General features: G+C 24.0%; 2 non-coding genes across 2 annotated transcripts in view; both read right to left on the bottom strand.

Moving 5' to 3' along the window:
- Positions 1-2,624: 2,624 nt before the first annotated feature.
- On the bottom strand, positions 2,625-2,743 carry LOC145846372 (5S ribosomal RNA). Its single transcript, XR_014370757.1, has one exon. It is a non-coding gene; the product is annotated as a 5S ribosomal RNA (ribosomal RNA).
- Positions 2,744-5,594: 2,851 nt separating this feature from the next.
- LOC145846343 (5S ribosomal RNA) overlaps positions 5,595-5,664 on the bottom strand; it is a 119-nt gene continuing 49 nt past the window's right edge. The window contains exon 1 of the ribosomal RNA XR_014370730.1: positions 5,595-5,664. This exon is cut by the window's right edge and continues 49 nt beyond it. This is a non-coding gene — a ribosomal RNA (5S ribosomal RNA).

Genomic DNA, 5,664 nt, shown 5'->3' with positions numbered 1-5,664 from the left:
AAACCTTTGTATTTGTTCTATTTCTTTTAAGCACATCGCGATAAATATAATAAGCAAACAATTTAATAAAAGTAAAATAAAAAAATCAAACATAAGCTTATTTTATATGTTTCATTTTATCTTTATTTAAACTTACTTTTTAAACCTTTATAGTTGTTTTATTTTTTAAGCACATCGCGATAGATATAATAAACAAACAATGAAATAAAAATAATAATAATAATAATAATAATAATAAAAAATCATAAGCTTATTTTGTATGTTTCATTTTATTTTTATTTAAACTTACTTTTTTAACCTTTATAGTTGTTTTATTTTTTAAGCACATGGCGATAGATATAATAAACAAACAATAAAATAAAAATAATAATAATAATAATAATAATAATAAAAAATCATAAGCTTATTTTGTATGTTTCATTTTATTTTTATTTAAACTTACTTTTTTAACCTTTATAGTTGTTTTATTTTTTAAGCACATGGCGATAAATATAATAAGCAAACAATTAAATAAAAATAATAACAAATAAATAAAACAATACGGCTAAACTATAAAAAGAAAACTAAATAACTGATAAATACTTGTAAAACATTATTTGAAAAATGTATTTTGAAACACAACACGATTGATTTATAAATAATAATATATTTTTAATTTGTGTAGTTCATTTAAAGTAGTCTCCCTTTTTGCTTCTGTTTTATTAGAGTTATATATAACAATAAATGGTGTAGTTTATTTAAAGTAGTCTCCCTTTTTGCTTCTGGTTTAATTAAAATTATATAACACATACTATAGTAAGTTAAATAAACTATAGTAACTTTATAAAACTACTTTACAAAATACATTTGTATAATTTAATAACTTTAAAATAACTATCAAGAATAAAATAGAATAGCTTTAAGTTTAGTATACAATTGGTATGTAAATTGTGTAGTTTATTGAAAGTAGTCTCCTTATTTGCTTCTGGTTTTACTTGAGTTACATAACGTTAAATAAACATACTTAATAAACGTAACCATCATACTGTCATTTTAATAAAACTAAGTACAAATACATTGAATTAACATAGAACTTTAAAAAGCCTTCGCTAGTATCTGTTGGTAACAGTAAATAACCTATTATGACTCACAATACAGGAGTGCGAAATTTATTTTTCATTTGATTTTTCAGGTATTTATTTATTTGTGGAAATAAACTTTTTTATTACATTAGAAACTAATTGAATTTTCCTATAACTATACCTATTATTATATTTAGTATGCTTAAAAGTAATAAAATGACACGTCGCGATTATATAATAAACAAACAATCAAACAAACAAAGAAAAAAAAAAAAAAAAAAACTATTTTTTTAAACTTATATTTCAACTATATGTCTTATTTTATTTTCATTTAAACTTACTTTAAACCTCTGTATTTGTTATATATATATTTCAACACAATACGATTAAACTATAAGACAAACAACAAAATAAAATAATCACATTAATAAATACACTAAGCAAATAGCTAGAATAAATATAAATAGTTCAATATATACAATATATTTCTTCCATTTTAAGTTACTTGTTAAACATATTTATTTAAAAATGTTTCTTTAGAATATAAAACTAACAGTTCTACAAATAAAGAAATTAAAAAGCCAATACACATAACACTAACTTTTCATAAATTAGATATGCAAATATGAACAAAATAGTAACTAAATTCTAAAGCTTTTGTAAACTGTGAACTTATAAACTTATAATAATAATTGCATATTCACCATTCACAATAGCTTTTTATTTAGTACACAACTGGTCTGTAAATTGTGTAGTTTATTGAAAGTATAATCCCGTTTTGCTTCTGGTTTAAATAAAGTTATACAACACATACTAAAGTAAATTAAATAAAGTAATTCACTACTATCGTATTAAATAAAACCAATTTACAAAATACATTAATTTAAATTAAAGTGAACTTTGAACTTATAATAATAATTGCATATTCACTATTCAGAATTTCTTTAAATTTAGTACACAACTGGTCTGTAAAATTGTGTTGGTTCTATTCAAGTACTCTCCTTGTTTGTTTTGTTTTAGTTGTATTTATTTTTAGATACTAGCACATTCAATACACATAATAAAGTAAACCAAATAAACTCTATTAATTTAAACTAAGTACAAATACATTAAGTTAATACAAAACTTTAAAAAGCTTTTGCTAGTATCTGTTGGTAACAGTAAATAACTTATTATGACTCACAATACAAAAGTGCAAAATTTATTTTCGTTTGATTTTTCAAGTAGCCACGCTTTTATTTGTTTTTGGACAAAAAGACTTTAAAGTTTTAGTATAAAAGACTAGTTGTATTAATTTTAACTCAGAAAATTGTACTCTACAAGATGGTGCCATTATTTTTTCGATATCTCAAACTGGTCAAACCACTTTTTTAGCGCTCTAATTGGTTTAAACAGCAAATAAGCAAACAGCAAATAACGTTATCTGATTGGCTAAGGTTTTTGTTTGCTAATAACTAGAATTTTCTTTTCTTTTAAGCGTTAAAGAAATGTAAATAAACGAGTAATAAGTATAAATAGGTCAGAAAGAAAAATAGTACAAAAAAGATGAATTCAAAAAGCAAAGGCCTACGGCACGTGGTATTCCCAAGCGGTCACCCATCTAAGTACTAACCACGCCCGACACTGCTTAACTTCCCAGATCGGACGAGATGGGGTGTACTCAGTGTGGTATGGTCGTAGGCGTTTGAAGGCGTTTACAAGCCTTTATAAACCCTTCGGTTTATTTAAAAAACCTATTTGCACTTGATTTACAATCAATTTGATATTTTAAAATTATTCCTTATAAAATTTTAACCTGAATTAACTTTTTTTTTGTTTTTTAATCAACAGTTACTCCCAAACTGTACTAAAACTGTATTGTAACTGTACAAAAGTGTTTGTTTAAATAATTGTTATCTATAAATTACCTAAGACCAGGAAAGTAGAAGTAAAGTTTATTGAATTATTAAATAAATAAAATAAAATCGTAAAATAAAATAATACAATATGTTTACAATTTGTCATTGATCTATCCATTTATGTTATTGCATTACAAATACAAACATTGCATACATTCAAGAGTATTATTCATCAATCTTTTCAATATAATAAGTTTTAAATTTATATTTATTTTTAAATAATTCCTGACATTTTAGATTACCTGAGATTTTTTTTTAATTAAATTAATTTTAGTAATTAAATACTTGACGTTCTATTTTGTTTAATTTGATAACTCAACCATGTTTATTTTTTTTACTAATTTAAAAGAACTATTAAACTAAAAGACATTACATACAGCTTCTAAAAGTTTTAAACACCTTAAAAAATATTATTATTTTAAAGATATATTAAAGAACTAAACAGATATTACTCCTAAAAAATCTTGTTAATAATATATAAAAAGTACTCAAAGTCAGACTCGGAAATATATATACTGTTGTATATCTTACTTGAAGTTCACTGTAATTGACACTGTATAACAAAATTATAAAAATCAACCTATTTATATAGCAAAATATTTCTTTATCTTTGTCGTGGCGCGGTGGGTCAGTGGTCTTATCAGCTGACTCATAAGCAGAAGGTTGTAAGATCGAATCCCGCTAGTCGTCACGAAACACCACTATCGTTCAATGTTCGGGCTTCAAATTCTTTGAGATTATACTGTACTATTTATCTATCTAACTAATCTATCTAACAAATGTTGTTCAATCTAGGTTGTGGGTACTTGGGTCGAGTAATGCCTTTGACTTACAATCTGTTGTGGATTGACAATATTCCTCTATCTATCATTAAACAAATCTATCTAATAAATGTTGTTCAATCTAGGTTGTGGGTACTTGGGTCGAGTAATGCCTTTGACCTACAATCTGTTGTTGATTGTCAACATTCCTCTATCTATCAATAATGATTATATTCAATAATAAATGTTGATTAATTCAGTTGTAAGAAAACCAGTGCGCTGGTTAGGTTGGGTAAGGCCTTCGACTTACAATCTTGGGGATTATCAACGTTCATCACAAGTACAGTAACGATCTCATTGAATTTCCAGTTGGAACATAGGATTGTAGTGGTGGCCTACTTTGTAGGTTTTTTGCCTAGTTTGTTTTTTGCCTAGTAGTGTTTGCCTAGTTTGACAAACTATAGTATATATATTGTATAACTTTACTTGTATTATTTTTTATTTAAATTACTACTTATTATTAAAGAATTAAATTTTTTTAGAAAAAAAAACTATGTATTTTAACTAATGCTTATATTATATGTTTTGTTTTATTTTTATTCAAACTTACTTTAAACCTCTGTATTTTTTATACAATACGATTAAACTATATAACAGAAAAATAATTAAATAATCAAACTATTGAATAAGCAGTTAATTAGTGTGTTTTTTTATGCTTCTTTCATTTTTAACTTACTTGTTAACCATATTTCTTTTATTAAAGTATAAAACTAACAGTTACTAAAATAAAATAATCATAAAGTCAATACACAAAACACTAACTTTTTATAATTTAAATATGCAAACATGAATATAGTTATGAATCTATTATTTATTCAAATAGAATTATTCAAAGCTTATAATTATAAAGCTTTTGTATAATGTTTCAATTACAGTGAACTTTAAGTAAGATAAGTTTTTTTTTTTGTAATAACTACAAAATTGGTATTTTAGTTTATTATTAGTAACTAAATACTTATATTTATTATATTTAAAAAAAACATCTATACTAACTCTAATTTCAAAGCATATTAAATACAAATTTTACCAACTAAATATTTATTTTTATTTTAATTATTATAACTTTCAAACATAAGCTTGTATACCTTATATACCTATATACCTCATATAGTAGGCTTGACATAACATAACATTATTTAATTCTTTTTGTTTGAAATAAACTCATTTAGTTATTAGTAAATTACAACATAAATGTTTATAACAATATAACTAAGATTTAGCTTTTGAGTTAGTAAACTTTGATAGTTTTCTTTTAATAGTTTAATAATCTTTATTTAAGTTCAAGCAAAATTGCTATATATTTAATACACATACAAAAGTAAACTAAGTAAACGTAATTCAATAGTTTCTATTAAGTAAAAGTAATTACAAATACATTAAGTTAATACAAAACTTTAAAAAGCTTTTGCTAGTATCTGTTGGTAACAGTAAATAACTTATTATGACTCACAATACAAAAGTGCAAAATTTATTTTCGTTTGATTTTTCAAGTAGCCACGCTTTTATTTGTTTTTGGACAAAAAAACTTTTAAGTTTTAGTATAAAAGACTAATTGTATTAATTTTAACTCAGAAAATTGTACTCTACAAGATGGTGCCATTATTTTTTCGATATCTCAAACTGGTCAAACCACTTTTTTAGCGCTCTAATTGGTTTAAACAGCAAATAACGTTATCTGATTGGCTTACGTTTTTATTTGCTAATAACTAGAATTTACTTTTCTTTTAAGCGTTAAAGAAATGTAAATAAACGAGTAATAAGTATAAATAGGTCAGAAAGAAAAATAGTACAAAAAGATGAATTCAAAAAGCAAAAGCCTACGGCACGTGGTATTCCCAAGCGGTCACCCATCTAAGTACTAACCACGCCCGACACTGCTTAACT

The sequence above is a fragment of the Thalia democratica genome, unplaced genomic scaffold (assembly GCF_965202585.1).
Source record: "Thalia democratica unplaced genomic scaffold, ktThaDemo2.hap1.1 HAP1_SCAFFOLD_419, whole genome shotgun sequence".
In the NCBI taxonomy this organism is placed as follows: domain Eukaryota; kingdom Metazoa; phylum Chordata; class Thaliacea; order Salpida; family Salpidae; genus Thalia; species Thalia democratica.
The sequence above is the reverse complement of the archived record's forward strand: the minus strand, read 5'-3'. Positions and strand labels throughout refer to the sequence as shown.